At 38.9% G+C, this 15,544-nt stretch overlaps 1 pseudogene; it reads left to right on the forward strand.

Moving 5' to 3' along the window:
- The first annotated feature begins 2,109 nt into the window (after positions 1–2,109).
- LOC142449082 (large ribosomal subunit protein uL2-like) overlaps positions 2,110–15,544 on the forward strand; it is a 30,916-nt pseudogene continuing 17,481 nt past the window's right edge.

Consider the following 15,544-nt stretch of genomic DNA (forward strand, 5'->3'; position numbering starts at 1 on the left):
TGAAATCTCTTACTATCAATGTTAATCTTGTGATTTCTTTTTGTATCTTTGAGACTTGTTTAGAGGTTCTAGCAGGGGAGCGCAGCTATTCATATACCCTTGACCGAAGGACAGTCCTCCTTCTATTGGGGAAGGTCGTCCTCGTCAATGGAGCATGCAGCTTTGGGAGGGATGCACATGGGGCAGTGAGGGTGGAAGGGGACACTCGTCTAGCCAGCAAATTAACCAAATCAACTCTGGCAATCAATGGAGTCGCAGGCAGATCACACTCACATCCTCTTTTTGTATCTTTTGAAGGATTTGATTGATGAATTTCACAGGTCTCGCTTTGGGTGTGTGTATGTTTAGTATGTTTGCTGGCTCTTGATCTTTTGATCCATTAAACATTATGTAGTTCTTATATCCTACATCCTTATATCTTGATATGTCCGGAACCTTGACATTGATATTGATTTTGTGAGAAATTAGTGTTGCAACTCCTGCTTTTAAAAATTGACATTTTAATATACTTTTTGCCAGCCTTTTAGCGTCAACCTGTTTTTGTCTGTGAGCTTGAGATGTTTCTCTTGAAGACAACATATTGATGGGTTTTCTTTCCTAATCCAGCCTGATAGTCTTTGTCATTTAATGGGTGAATTCAGACAATTGGTGTTCAGAGTTATCACATTTGACTATGGATTATTTGCTGTCATCTTGTACCTTATGTGTAAGATATTTTCCTACCTTCCCCCTTAACCGTATTTGGTATGTGTGGGGGGATTCATTCTTGCCTTCTTTCCACCATGGGGGTCAATGATGTCATGGGGGTTGCTTTCAGGGCTCTGACTTCTAGATAGTGTTACACTATGTGGTATTGTCATATGTGTGCTCTTTGCATGTTGCTCTTCTGTCTAGTGAGTTTGTAGTGCTGTTTTTTGTGTTGTTTTTTTTTAACATATTTTCTAAATGTTTGTCTTGTCTGGGAACACTCTTACCTCTCTGTGCATTTTGATGGGTAGTTTGGAGTGTTAGAGGATTCTTGGATTACAGTTATTCTCCTTCAATTTTTAGAAGATGCTACTCTACTCTCTTGTCATCTTCATGATTTCTTCTGGTAAGTGTTAGCATATTCTTAACGGATTGCCCTTGTTGATGACTGCTTTTCTTTCTGTAGCTGCTCTAATGATTTTCTCCTTTTCCTCAAAGTTTAATAATTTGGTTACCATATACCTTGGTGTATTTTTCTTGGAGATCAGCCTAATTGGTGGTCTCTCTGCTTCCTGGATGATGATCAGATTCTATTCACTAAATTAGGAATATATTCTGCCAGGTACTTCCTCACTATTTTGGCTGCTGATTTCTTCATTATGTCTTGTACTGGTATCCCAATTATTCAACTATTGTTCTCATTCTTAGTATCACATCACTCAATGTTCTCAGGTTCCTTCAGCTTCTTTGATTATCATGTTAGATTCCTTTCCTGTTTCCTGGATTCTGCTCAGCTATCTTTGAGGTCACCGATACAGTTTTTGCTTGTTCCTAGTGATGTCTCTTTCCATTTTCTTTGAGTCTGTAGTCTAATCCCTTAGCTCTTGTGTTTCCCTTGGGTATGTGGACTCTATCCCCTCTATTATTTCATCTTTTATTTCTGTATTTATTCCCTCATATCTTGTATGTCTCTAAAATAGAATTATTGCTGTGGCCATTCAAACTCTACTTCTTGTGTGTTTGTCACTAGATTTAGATCTACCCTAGGCATTGAGTTTTGTTGCTCTTGCTTTCTTGTAGTGGTTGTTTATGTGGGATTTTGTCTGCTTATTTTTTGGTGGATCTTGTTGGCATTTTTGTAGGATTCCAGGGGCCCTATATTTTCTCTCGCTGAGGCTAGAAAGATTGAATGTAAGTACTACCTGGAGTCACCTGCGCTGTGAGATAACACTGTGTCTCTCTCTCAAGAGAGCTCACTCTCCCTTGATATCTGGATTATCTATTTGAAGGACTGCATGCATGGCCCTCTCAGGCAGTGTGGGCAGGCATGTGTGTTCACAGGCGATGAGGAAGTCACAGGGCAGGCCAATCATACAAGAAGTGCATGGAGCAGTATGGACACTGCTGGGGGCAACATGCGGTATGGGTGCCGCTGTGGACAGTCCAAGGAGCACTGGTGCTGATGTGGTAAGTGTGAGTGGCACTGGTGCTGCCAGGCATCACAGGCTAATTGGGTGCTGCCAGTAGAAGCACAGCTACCCTGGAACACCAGGGGAAGCACAAGTGGCACTGGTACTGCCAGGGTCAGTGCAAGTGGAACGGGTGCTGCTTGGCTAAGCACAGAGAAAGCAGCCTGGGTGCAATGGGAGAAGAGCACAGTGTGGCCCTGCAGGCTGGGGTGACCCAGGCACCAAGCCTGTGGTGTGTATGGGGGTCAGGCTGGACCAATACTGCAGGGAAGGTCAGCATACAGGCTGGAGCAGAATTCCAGGGTGCCAAGAAGTCTGAAGGCATATCAACAGATCCCTTACTCAGGCTCCCAGTCCCCAAACTCAGCAATTGCTGTGGGACTCCCCATGTGGGCACCCTTACCTCAGTGCCATCTCCCCAAAGTCCTTTTGACATAGCTTTTACCTCTGAGAATATGCAGAGCAAAACAGAACATTTCAACTGCTTCTATGTGGACAATTTAAAGATATTGATCACATTTTTCAAGTTGTGCAACCATTTTCATCTGAATTTTCTGAATTGTTCCTCCATCATTTACCTAAACTCACTGCCATGGAAGGTTCTTTAATTTGTGAGTTGGGGGAAGGTTTATAGAACAGATCCCAGTTTAACAATGAATTATTCATACACATTTTGTATTATCTCAGTGGTTGCAACTCCTTCCGTGAAATATCTGTGATCTCGGTTCCTCCCTGTGTTTTCTATTTCTATTCCTCCTTTGTCCCTCCCCCTTCTTATCTCTTCACTTTTGATCTAAAATTATATATCACTTTAAAATGTGTGTACTTCCTTAGTGTTATTGTTCCTCTTTAAGATCTGCTATTGTTTGGCTGAATATGGAGCCAAGGAAATGAGTGTAGGTCAGGATCTGAATGATAACTAAGGGTCATAGTCTCTGAGGTTCCACTCTTCTCTATTAGACATAGAAACCTGCCCTCCTTTATGATTTCAGGATTTTTCCCTTTCTTTTATTATATCTAAGATCCTCTAATAGCCTCCTCAGAGTAGTTGATGGTGTGTTTCTGAGCTGAGGGTCATGCATACTGATTTTCATGGTACATTAATCTATTGACTAAGGTTTTCTGTGTGTCTTTGACTTTAATCAGTCTTTTTCCTCTGAGCAAAGAGGCCAAGGCGACACCTTAAATGTCTACTCACCAGATATTAAGATCCTAGTCACCACTCACCAAAGTAGGATGTAGAGCATCTTTGTGTTTTCCAAGTGATCTTTGTTTCTCCCAAGACTATGGTTCTAAGCCCCCAGGGCCAGCAACTCGTTTCCTCAAGGTGTTTGCTTATGGCTCATTAGCTTTCATAACTCTGCCTTTTGTATATAAAACTATTGGACAGAGTAGGGGTTCTTCCTTCTAACACACACTTCTTCCAATCAACACAGAGAACAATTCTCTGAAATATTTTCATTAATGAGAGTCATTTAAATCCACTTATTTTTGCTGTTTGGAGTGTTGATGCTTAGATTATTGATGAGATTGAATATTTAGCTCTTAATCACCTGGCATGAACTCTATCAAGAGATGTAGATTTATTTATCTTTTTAAGCAGTGCATCCTGTGCTAAGACGACACACCATTCTCTCATTGGTGTATACAAAGGTCATTCTTTTTACGTTAGCTCTGATTAATTTTATTTTCTCTGATTTTGAGTATCAGCAGTACATATAAGCAGGGCCACCTATTCACAGGGTTTGAAGCAGAGATATTTTTTCTTCTTTACTTATATTTTCTTCCTTATATTATACCTCCAGCACCTCTGATTGCTGATTTCTGATTGCTCTCTACACTACCTCACAACTTTTCATTGTGTCCTGCCTGAGAGTTTTTGCCGTTATTGGAGATACCCTCTACTCTCCCTCTCTCTCTCTAGATATATTTTAAGTAAACTATGCAATCTTACCTTCAATTACCTGTCCTGTACCCACCACATTTTAAATGAAAATATTTAGATGAATGGTTCTTTCACACATTACTCTTCAGTTGAGACCGTAACAAACTACAACTCAGTGTGTTTGATTTCTCTGCTTCAGTTCTCATAAAGCAGAAATAAAGGTGTTGCCTGGCTGCTTTGGTATTCAGAGCTTCTAGAGGATAGAAACCCTAATTCAGGAAGCAGTATTTTAATCCTTAGGTAGATTTGGGTTGTACTATAATTTATACTATTAAGAAAGTAAACATTTTTACTATTTGCTTGACTTAGAATCTGGAATGAAGGAAAGACAACTTTTAAAGCTTATTCTGGACTATAGAGTAAAAGCTTAAGATCCAGAGCAGTGGGTATTTCTATTTTAGAAAAGCATTATTGAGCCTTTAGGTATGCAAAGATCTAGAGAGGAAAATGTCATTGCACTAGAAGATTAGGAGAATGGACGAGGAAAACCGTGAAAGGATCTGAGTGAATGGTGGGGGGCGGGGGGAGGAGAGGAGGGAGGGCAGAGGAGGTACAATTACATTTTGACATAGAAAGGAGGTTGAACTACATGGATTTTAAAATCTATGTTCAAAGGTGTACATTCTAAATACACATTGGAAGCTATTTCTGTGGTAATCGTGTGGCATCAAGGTAAAGGACAGTGGTCGGTAATATGATTTATACATTATGGTAAAAGCTTGTTGCAAACACACAGGAGGGAACTCCTAAGCTATTCTTTCTCTCTGAATTGTTAACTCTGAGGATTCTCTTATCTAGTGATGGCGTTTATACAGATTTCATTTAAATTTGAAAAGATAGATTCTTTAGCACCAAAAAACCAAGCCTGCCGCCCTCATGTCAACTCTGGATCACCGGGGCCCTATGCACAGTTTCTGAGACTGTGAATCTTTTTCAGAATCAATAGCCTCACTTTCTCTGATGGAGAGAATGTTGCCTTTGCACAAAGACACTTTCAGGTCAGCGGTCCAATTTACATGATTTAGTAACACAGGAGTCTACAATAGTCACATCCTTTCACCTATTTGAGAGGGAAGAGAAAAATTAAAGACGATTTGCAGTAAAAGTTCTTTCCCATGAAAATACCACTAATGAATTGTATCTTGATTTTGGTGTTTGTTGTGATTGTCTTGCTTTTGTTAGTCTGTATCCTTCTTGGCATCTTTCTTATTATGTGGGATGGGTGACTTGTGTCAAAGAAGTCAACTCAGGAGACTGGGCAGAAGGGAGAGCAGGAGTATTTATTAAATGCAAGTATGCATAAAGACAAAGTGCAGCTCATATGAAAATAAAAAAAGCAACTAACTGATCAAGAGGGGAAGGGGCCTTTTGGAGCATTTGACAATTTTATGTAGACAGGCTTCACATAGGTCCTCTGGTTCTCACACTGTTCTGTTTGCTCAGAGTGGTGTGTCCACATCCCTGCTATAGATATTGTTGTTAGTGAGTTCTTCCATTGAAATGGAAGTAGGTCAGTGTCTAACTTGTAAAGGGAGATAGCTAATATTTGTAAATTAATCAAATATTCAACCTGAATTGCAAGATATAAACAACCAACCAACCAAACTCAAAAGGAGAGAGAAATGTAGGGCACCCCAGGTGACATGGCCCTGTGTGACATGAGTGATATATTGACATCTATATTCACTCTCATTTCTTTATAGTCTTTCATTGTGTCAAGGGGCCTATGTTTCGGTGTGCCTTTCTTATGATCTTAAAGATTATTTTAAAAACCTTAAAAAGCAATAGGCAATATTTTGATTTCAGCATAGCCAGCTGACATGTGGACTTAAATAAATGTGATTTTGTGTATGTATGTGTGTTTTGGGCTGCTCCTTCTTATTCCTCCGCAGTTACCTGCATATTAATGCAGGGAAACTGACAATTGGTAATAGTTTCATTACCTGAATTCTGGGCAGCAGTAGCAATGTTCTGATTCTCTGGGTTCCATATGAGTTGGTGACTCTAAAAGTCAATGGCGATCATCCTTGACTGTCACCCCATTAGTCATTTCAGCACCAAACTCCCATACAAAGCCCCAACTTGAAATACTTAGCGAGTTTTCCATTATGCCAACTGCAATTAATAAAGTTACTTCTGATTTTTGTCAAGGTTAAGTATACTACTAAAATTCATATTATTAAAGACTGTTTACATTGCTGCGTTGGCTTAACTTTATCCCACATTTCTTCCCAGTATCTATAAGACACCTAAGTGCAATAAAATAATTGGTCATAAAGTTAAGGAAGTAACCAGATAATTCCTAGTCAGAACATGGACTGCTTTGGGATATTCATTCTCAGTGGTACAATATGGCTTCCAAAGATGTCAAAATTGTTTCTTATGGTAAGGGGGAATTCCTAATTTTACCCTTAAAATAGAGGTAGACACAATGTGTAAATAAATATCTGTGGTGTCAAAATTTCATGGGAGTAGAAAATTGGCGAAATATGGTATGAAAAGACTCCTTTAAAAGTTATACCAAACCCATTTCAGATGTGTGTACTCCAAGTCATAGCAACCCAAGCAGACAGAGTAGAAACCAGTTCTTAGCGTTTCCTACCAAAAACCACTCCACTTAAGTCCTCATAGAAGCAGACTGCCTTATGTTTTCCACAGAGTATCCAGTGGGTTTAAACTTGTGATTTGTAAGTTATTTAAATGCTTAACCTTTTATGCTACTGTGGATAATTAGAAAGTCTCACTAGGTGGTATTATCATAGTGGAGTCGGAGGGGGGGGGTTAAGAAAACCTGTTTCAGGAAAAATATAAGTAATTCCATGACAAGAAGTCATTGGAGATGTATCTGCATTCAGCTTCAGAATTTTAACACCTTGTTGTATATGATGTGAGTTCCTGGATCCTCTGAGAAGATTCTGCAACTTATTTTAGATCATTGGTTTCCATACTTGACATATTAAATCTTAAATTTAAGACAATAAGGTTTATAAATCTGTTAATTTACAAAAACCTCCTGGTGGTCCTAATAATCCACCAGGTGTGAAGAAATTCATGCTCTACTCATTGTAATCATTCTATGGCATTTAGAAGTCTAGACCCCGCCTGCCCCCATGGTTGTGGGAGAAAATGAGACAGTATATCTCATCCTTTATTTTTGTGGCCTCAGTTAGCCAACATGTCTAATTTCATGTATACATGAAAAATAATTTTCTTAGTTTTTTTCTTATACTGTGTTCTTTTAATCACATTTTAAAAACTAACTTTCTGTAGTTTGGTATTAATATGAGCTTTTATCCCAACTTATGAATAACTGATTAAGCATGCATATGATGCTAGACTATTACATTGTAAATGAATTTTCTATTTTTCCCCTCAACATTTTAAAAAATATATTTATGAGAAAATAAGATGCAAGAAAATTAAGGCCTGAAAAGAATTTTAAACAAGGATGTGTGTCAGTTCCAAAGAGACTTATAATATTCCCATGGTCAAGCTATTGCTACTTACTTTATTTATAAATATACATTTTAAAATGAATAATGTTCCTTATTGAGAAATTTCACTAAACAAGAATTTCTCTATTGAATTTTCCCTCTTCTGTGGCAATACATCCAGAATATGGAAACATTTTCACTGCAAGATGAATCACTTTTGGTTTTTAAGAATACTGTCAGTGTACATACATCCTCTGGTCTAGCTGGATTTGTAAGGTAGAATTGGGATCATGATATTGTGTGTGTGTGTGGAGATAATGGGAAATATAAATGAAGAAGATTTAAACAAATCAAGTGAATTATGCTTTTTTTCTTTTAAAGAAAATTAATGAAAGTTTGTAGAAATAATTTTTAGGAATATAGAGAAATTATAGTCAAAATAAGAATTTTATCTTGGCTTGTGGATAACAATGTTGAAGGGGTGTGTTAGGCCAAGTTCTCTAGAGAAATGAAACCAAGGCAACACACACACACACACACACACACACACACATATATATATATATATATATATATATATATATACATATACATATGGATAAGTTTATAGGGTGAGAAGGAATGTAACATATAATTAGTGAACACAGCAGCACAAAAGGCTCAGTTCAACTCATTTTTGTGGAATAGTTAATATACTGAAGGTCCTTTAACTCAGGTGGGCTGCTGGTCCAATGCCAAGGAAGCAGACGGTGGAGTCTTCCCTTAGGCAAGAAAGGGAGAATCTGTCATAGGCAGCAGTGTGGGGCTGCAACCGTCAGTAGTGCAGGAGCATGATGAACTAGGCCTTGATGGGGTCTCAAGCTCTAGTGATGCAGCACAATCCACCAGCAGGGTGGCAAAGCAGGTCTTAAAAGAGCCTGAAGCTCTAGCAATGCACAGCAAGACTACACAATCCATGGGTTAGTTCAGTCCATAGGTAGTGCAGCACACAATTGAGGCAAATAACTAGCTCAAGCAGCATCATGCTTGTCTGATCACCAGGGAAAAAGAGAGATGGGAAATCAGCCTTGGAAAATTTTTATCTCAGTCATCCTCCAATTAAGCTGTGACTTGATTACACTCCACCTACATGTTCCTATGAAGGCTAGTTGGTAGAATAACCCAAGTATGCCAAGGAGTAAGAGTTGGGTAAAGTTTTTTATGCATTTGACCGGGCACATTTCTTATTTACTGTTGGGCTAAATATTAGAAATATACCGCACTATTTTTAATATGTTACACGTACATTTACAATATAATTTGTACAGTTTAAATATTGCACATTGAACACCATTAAAATTATCACTGGATGTTAAATAAGTTAAAATTACTGTTTCAAGATATTTTTATCATAAAATACATATTGAAAATGATATCTTAATTTGTTCATATGACATCTAGAAAAGAATCATTTGTTTAGAAAAAGTGGGCTCTATCTGTGTTTATGATATGTGTGGATGGGTTGGCACTTATCCATTCCTTCTTCATACATTCTGTTTGGGATCTGATCACCATTAATAGTGTGAAGATAATCAAAGATGATTCAGTGGGTAGTCATTGTCCTTTTTTTCTGAAGACCTTAGATGTAAAGTGTGAAGCACTGAGACAATGTAAAAGTAGATATCTGTGGTAATTGCTGCTTTCTAATGAATTACATGATGGAGAAATGAAAACCAGTTTTCACCTGAATATATCCATGTATATTTAAGGTGCAACTGGTGAAATGTGTTTGTACTTGCAGAAAGGAAATCAGTTACACTTTGGACTGCTAACTATAAGATCAGCAATTTGAACTCAACATCCACTCATTGGGCAAAGAGGAGACTTTCTCCTTGAGTAAAGAGTTAGCTTGCTATGAGGTAGAATCAACTCGATTGCTGTGGTAAGACTTTCTGTGATCACTTCATGCTACATTAATTTTATTAAATTGTATTAAATGTCCTAATACTTCCATGTACTGTGGTAGACCCTCAAAAAGGTAAGTCCCAATTCCTCTCTTTAAGGTCTTAATATGGAGCTAAAAAGCTGAATGGCTTTGGGCAGTGAAGGTTGCTTCCAGACACTGGATATTTGGGATATGGGGTGCTCGATAGGCAGAGATGCACTTCATAAGTAAGTAAGGCAGACTAACAGAGGTCAAGTAGCCATGGAGAGTGTAGGGCACACGATAAAAGAGCTTTGAAAAACTTGCCTGAGCACAGCCCAAGACTGAGAAGCTGGGAGTTCCTGTGAAAACAGATGAGAGATAGCTGCCCTGACGGAAAAACTATATCCTAAAAATTCCTGATCTTGAATTTCAAACTAATTCTCACTAATTTCCATCTTTAGCTACTACAACCCATTGTTTACATGGTCAGAAATTCAACCAATTTCACTGATATTGATTCAATTCTGAATCATAGTGAGCCCATTGGACAAAGTAGAACTCCCCCCTGCAAGTTTCCAAGCATGTAAATTCTTGGAAGAAGAGACTCTCATCTTTTTCCTGAAGATAGCTGGTGGTTTCAAACTGAAGATCTTGCATATAGTAACCCAACATAGAAGACACACTGTGACCAGGGCTCCTTAGAGTGAGTGTAATATTTTTAAGTGTAAAATAAATTATGATCAAGTTTTGTTTCTTTTCACTAGAATATATGCTCAGTAAATGTGGAGATTGTCTCTTTAGTGTTCATTAATGTATTTCTCCCCAACTTTCAATCAGATTGTTGTATTGTGGTGGCTTGCATGTTGCCGGGAGTTACGACACGAGTATTGCAAATATCCTTCAGGTCACTCACTGTGGCAACAGGGTAGAAGTAACTTCAGATGTCCTCTGGCTACACAAACGAGCAGAAGAATCTCACTCCACACCAGCCCAAGGCCAAGTGCCTCAAGGAAAAATCCTACATGTTTCCCCCTTCCATCCCTCTTTATTCTTTTCTGACAGCATTGTTCTTCCCAAGGCACACCACTTCTCAGCTGGATTACATAATTTGTTGCAAAGGCCACTCAGTATTCACAGATAGCCCACACACTTATGAGGCTTATTAAAGTGGCTAATATTTTACAAAAAGTTATAGTTATTTGTCTGCAGTGCTTCTGCTTAGTCATACTGGCATCACTGTCTCTCTCTGGCCCTCTGCATCTCAGCCATGTGATCCCTTGGCCTCTGTGGTAGTTACATTATTTCATGTCAACTTGATAAATAGAATGTGGGAGTGGAGTATAGCCAGCCAATCTGGTCACAAGGTAACACCCAGCAGGAGGATTCTGGGAACTTTCTCTTTTTCTCCTGTGAGGAGGACCCCACTCTCTCTCTTCACATTCCTGTTGACAAGCCACATAAAGTAAGCTGATGAGAGCCAGAGCCCTAGAGCTTGAGGAGCCATGTGGATACACAGCACTAAGATGCTTCTACCACCACTGGATCTACAAGATGTTCCACCACTGGCCTGTTATCTTCCTGTATTTGGCATCATTGCATGTGTTATGTGAGTCTGAAGAAGGATTCGTGTATTGGCATTGGATATATGGGCTCATACTGGATTTATGGACTTGATCTGGACTGGACTGGGATGTTTTCTTAATATACAATTACTCTTTGATATAAAGACTTCTTTACACACACAATTGTCCTTGGATTTTTTTTCACGAGTGAACCCAGATTAACACAACCTCTGTCTAGTTCAGTGGGCAGGAAGCTTGCCAGTATCCATTTTACTACTGATGTTATCCTGCTGCATTTCCTCATGCTCATGGATGGCTTCTCTGCTCTGTCTCATGGTGTTGATGCTATAGTCTTTGGTGTTTTTGCTCTCTGTACCATTTCATAAAGGGATCTTGAAAATGCTCCACTGATAACTACTTTCTTGATGACCATGAGATTCTGTGTTAGTTTGAGTAGAGTAGAGAGAAACAAATCCAGATACACTCTTGTGTGTATAAGAAAGGGATTTATATCCAAGAGCAACTCGCGATTGAGAAAACATCCCACCCCAATCCAGATTAAGTCCATAAGTCTGATATTAGCCCACATGTCCAATACCAATTGATAAAGTCCTCCTCAGACTCTTGCAACACATGCAATGATGCTGAATGCAGGAAGATCACAGGCCAGTGGGTGAAAAGTCTTGTGGACCCAGCTGTGGTATAAGCATCTCAGTGCTGGCAGGGGTCTCTACGTGGTTCCTCAAGCTCAGGGCACTAGCGTAGCTCCATGTGTATTGTTGGCTACAATGCCTCCTAGTGAGTGAGCATGTATCCTGCCTCCAATGAGCTACTTATCTCCTTAGCACCTCCAAATGAAGTCATCAAACTGTGACCTGATTGACAGGCTACACTCCACCCCTTCACTCATAAATCTCAAATTGATAGCAGATTATATAACTACCACATATTTTTCTCCCTGCATCTGAGATGGCTTACTCTTACACCCAGCAGTGTGCTGTTCTTTAGTGCTATTGTGGTGATTCCAACACATAATGACCCTTAGCCATCAGAATGAAACACTTCATGGTCCTGCTCCATTCTCACAATTGTTCCTAAGCCTGAGTCCATTGATGCAGCCACTGTGTCAGTCCATCTCATCCAGTGCTTTCCTTTTTTGTGCAACCCCCCCCCCCCCGCGCACACCCTTTATAAAACATGATATTTTTCTCCAGTGACTTGTCTCTCTAGACAGTGTGTCCAAGGTATGTAGATGAAGTCTTGCCATCCTTGCTTCTAAAGAGCACTATGACTCTACTTCTTTAAAGTCAGGTCAGTTCATCTGGTTCAGCAGTCTGTGAACTTTCAGTATTCTTCTCCAGCACCACAATTCAAATAAATCTATTCTTCTATGGCCTTTTTTTATCCACTATCCAATTTTCACATACATATAATGCTTGGGTCAGGTACAACTTTGTCCTGAAAGTAACATCTGTGCTCTTCAAGATTCCAAGGAAGGCTTGTGAAACAGATGTACCTAATGCAATACATCTCTTGATCTCCCGACTGCTGCTTCCATGAACATTGAGTGTGGTTCCAAGCAATCCAAGATCCTTGACAACTTTGATCTTTTCTCCATTTATCATGTTACCTATTGGTCCAGTTACATTTTACTCTTCTTTCCTTTGAGATGTAATCCATTCTGAAAGTTACAATTTTGATCTTCATCAAGTGCTTCAATTCCTTGTCACTTTCAGCAAGCACAGTCTGTCATCTGCATACTTCAGGTTGTTAACAAGCTTTCCTCCAATCCTAATGCTGTACTTTTCTTCATAGAATACAGTTTCTCTGATGATTTACTCAGCATAAAGTTTGAGCAAGTATGAACAAGTAGGGTAATAGGATACAACCCTGACACACACCTTTCCTTATTTAAGCCATACAGTATTACCTTGTTCTGTTTGCACAACTGCCTCTTGATCCATGTACAAGTTCCGAATGAGAACAATGCTGCGTTCTGGAATTCCCATTCTTCTCAAGGTTATCCACAGTGTTTTGTGGTCCATACAAATTAAATACCTTTGCCTAGTCAATGAAATACAAGTAAACATCTTTCTGGTATTCTCTGCTTTGAGCCCAGATCTACCTGATATTAACAATGATATCTCTTGTTTCATGGCCTCTTCCTGTCAATGTGCTGCTGTAACCATTGTTGAATGATCTTTAGAAAAATTTACTTGTGTTCAATATCAATGGCATCATTGTGTAGTTTGAGCATTCCATTGGGTTACCTTTTTTTGCAATGGGCACAAATAGATCTCTTCCAGTCAGTTGGCCAGGTAGCCATCTTCCAAGTTTCCTGGCCTAGATGAGCGAGTGCTTCTTCAGCTTTCTGAAACATTGCAGTGGGTATTCTGCCCATTCCTGGAGCTTTATTTTCAGATAATTCATTCATTGCAATGTGAACTTCTTCCTTCAGCACCATTGTATCTTGCTCATATCCTGCCTCCTAAAATGGTGGATTATCATATAATCCACTTTATTACAGCAATTTTGTGTCTTCCCATTTTATCTTGATGCCACTACAGTGTGTCTCCAGAACAGCTAAAGCCACTGTCATAAGGTCAATTCTGACTGGTTGTGACCCTTTTGGATAGAGTAGAACTGCACATTCGGGTTTCTGAGACTGTGATCTTTACAGGAGTAAATAGTCTCATCTTTCTCGCATGAGGTGGCTGGTCATTTCAACTGCTAACCTGCAGTACATAAAACTGAGCAATCCCCAAGTTAGTGTTTTCTACCACTTATATTGAAGACATAGTTTTCCTCAATTATATTATGAATACTTTTCAACACGAGAGACTCATTCCAAGACTATATCATCACCAAAAAGAATCTTTTAAAATTTATGTTGATGTACTTTGTGTCTGTGGTAGGGTAATAGCTGTAAAAGGAATACCACTAAACAATTACTAATAAAATTTGCACATCCATCACTAAAGTCAATGATGAAGAATTTGAAGAGTTCTACCAGCTTCTTTAATCTTGTGTTGACCAAACAAGCAATCTAGATGCATTGTATTATTTGCAGTGAAAGAAATGAAAATGCTGGAAACAAAAAAGCAACAACTTCAACGACAAACCCCAAATCAAAATCAAAACCAAACTCATTCCCATCAAATCAATGCCAACTCATGGCGACCGTATAGAATAGGGTAGAACTGCCCCTCTGAGCTTTTTTCTCCCGAGGAGCAGCTGGTGGATTCAACTACTGAGCTTGAGAATTGCAGCCCACAATGCAACCAGGGCTCCGGAAGAAGGGACAGGAGCTGGAAACATGGCCTTGGTACAGAAGCAAAGCTGGAGAGGACATAGTAGAGTTTTGCCAAACTATTTCTTATGCCCTTAGCATAAGCAGGGACTCTATATTTGTACCTCACCAGATGGATTACATAGGAATCAAATGGACTACATCTATGAGAGGAGACAATGGAGAAATCCACCATTATCAGCCCACTCAATTGTAAAACAAACCATCATCACTCACATTTAAGTTCAGGTAGAAGCTGAAGAAAATGAAAAAAAAATCCACAAGGGCCAAAATACAGCTTTAGGTATATGACATCTGTATTTAGAGACCATTGCAAGGGCTGAAGGTAGGATGCTGTGGGATGTCATCCAACCAATCATACATGAAGAAAGCAAAAGGGATTCAAAAACTGGAAAGAAATAAAAGGGAAAATCAGATATTAGAATAGATCCTGAAATAAGTTCTTGAATTAAAAGTAGCTAAAGCAAATGGAAGAAAAGATGAAGTAAAATAACTAAACAGAAAATTTCCAAAGGCGGCTCTTGAGCTGGGGACAGTCTAACCCTATCATCTGGCTGTTGGTGATCTGCCTTGCTGTTTGCTGCCAGTGGCTGGATCACCTGTATTGCTCTACAGAAGACTCAGCTGTCTGCTTCCTTCACTTGCACCCAGCAGTCCTCATGAGTTGAAGGACTGCTAGTGTATTAACTGTCTCACAGAAGTGAGTTAAACCGAGACATTTGGACTAATTAGCTGTTTATTTCTTATGTTGCATCTATCCTCTATCTATCTAAAAAAGTAGAGTATTATAGTTAAATGTACAAAACCTTGTATTAGAACATTTAAAAGGAAGCACATTTTGAGAATATATCAAGCTGAATGCACTAAAGAAGAAATTGAAGCCTGGAGTTACAATTTTGAAGGATTCTCTGGGGAAAATATTGAATGATGTAGGAAGCATCAAACAAAGTTGGAAAGAATACACAGAGTCACTGTACTAAAAACAATTTTTTGATAGTCAACCATTTCAAGAGGTAGTAGATGATTAAGAATCAATGGAATTGGAACATGCCCAAACTGTACTCAACTAATTTTTGTAAAAAAAAAATTAAATTCCTGGAGTTGGTAGAATATCAATGAAAATACTTCAATAAATTGATTCAGCTCTGTATGTGTTCACTATTCCATGTCATGAAAATTTTAAGACAGATATCTGACCAATTGACTGGGAGATATACATATTTTTCCCATT

Source organism: Tenrec ecaudatus, chromosome 5, assembly GCF_050624435.1.
Source record: "Tenrec ecaudatus isolate mTenEca1 chromosome 5, mTenEca1.hap1, whole genome shotgun sequence".
In the NCBI taxonomy this organism is placed as follows: domain Eukaryota; kingdom Metazoa; phylum Chordata; class Mammalia; order Afrosoricida; family Tenrecidae; genus Tenrec; species Tenrec ecaudatus.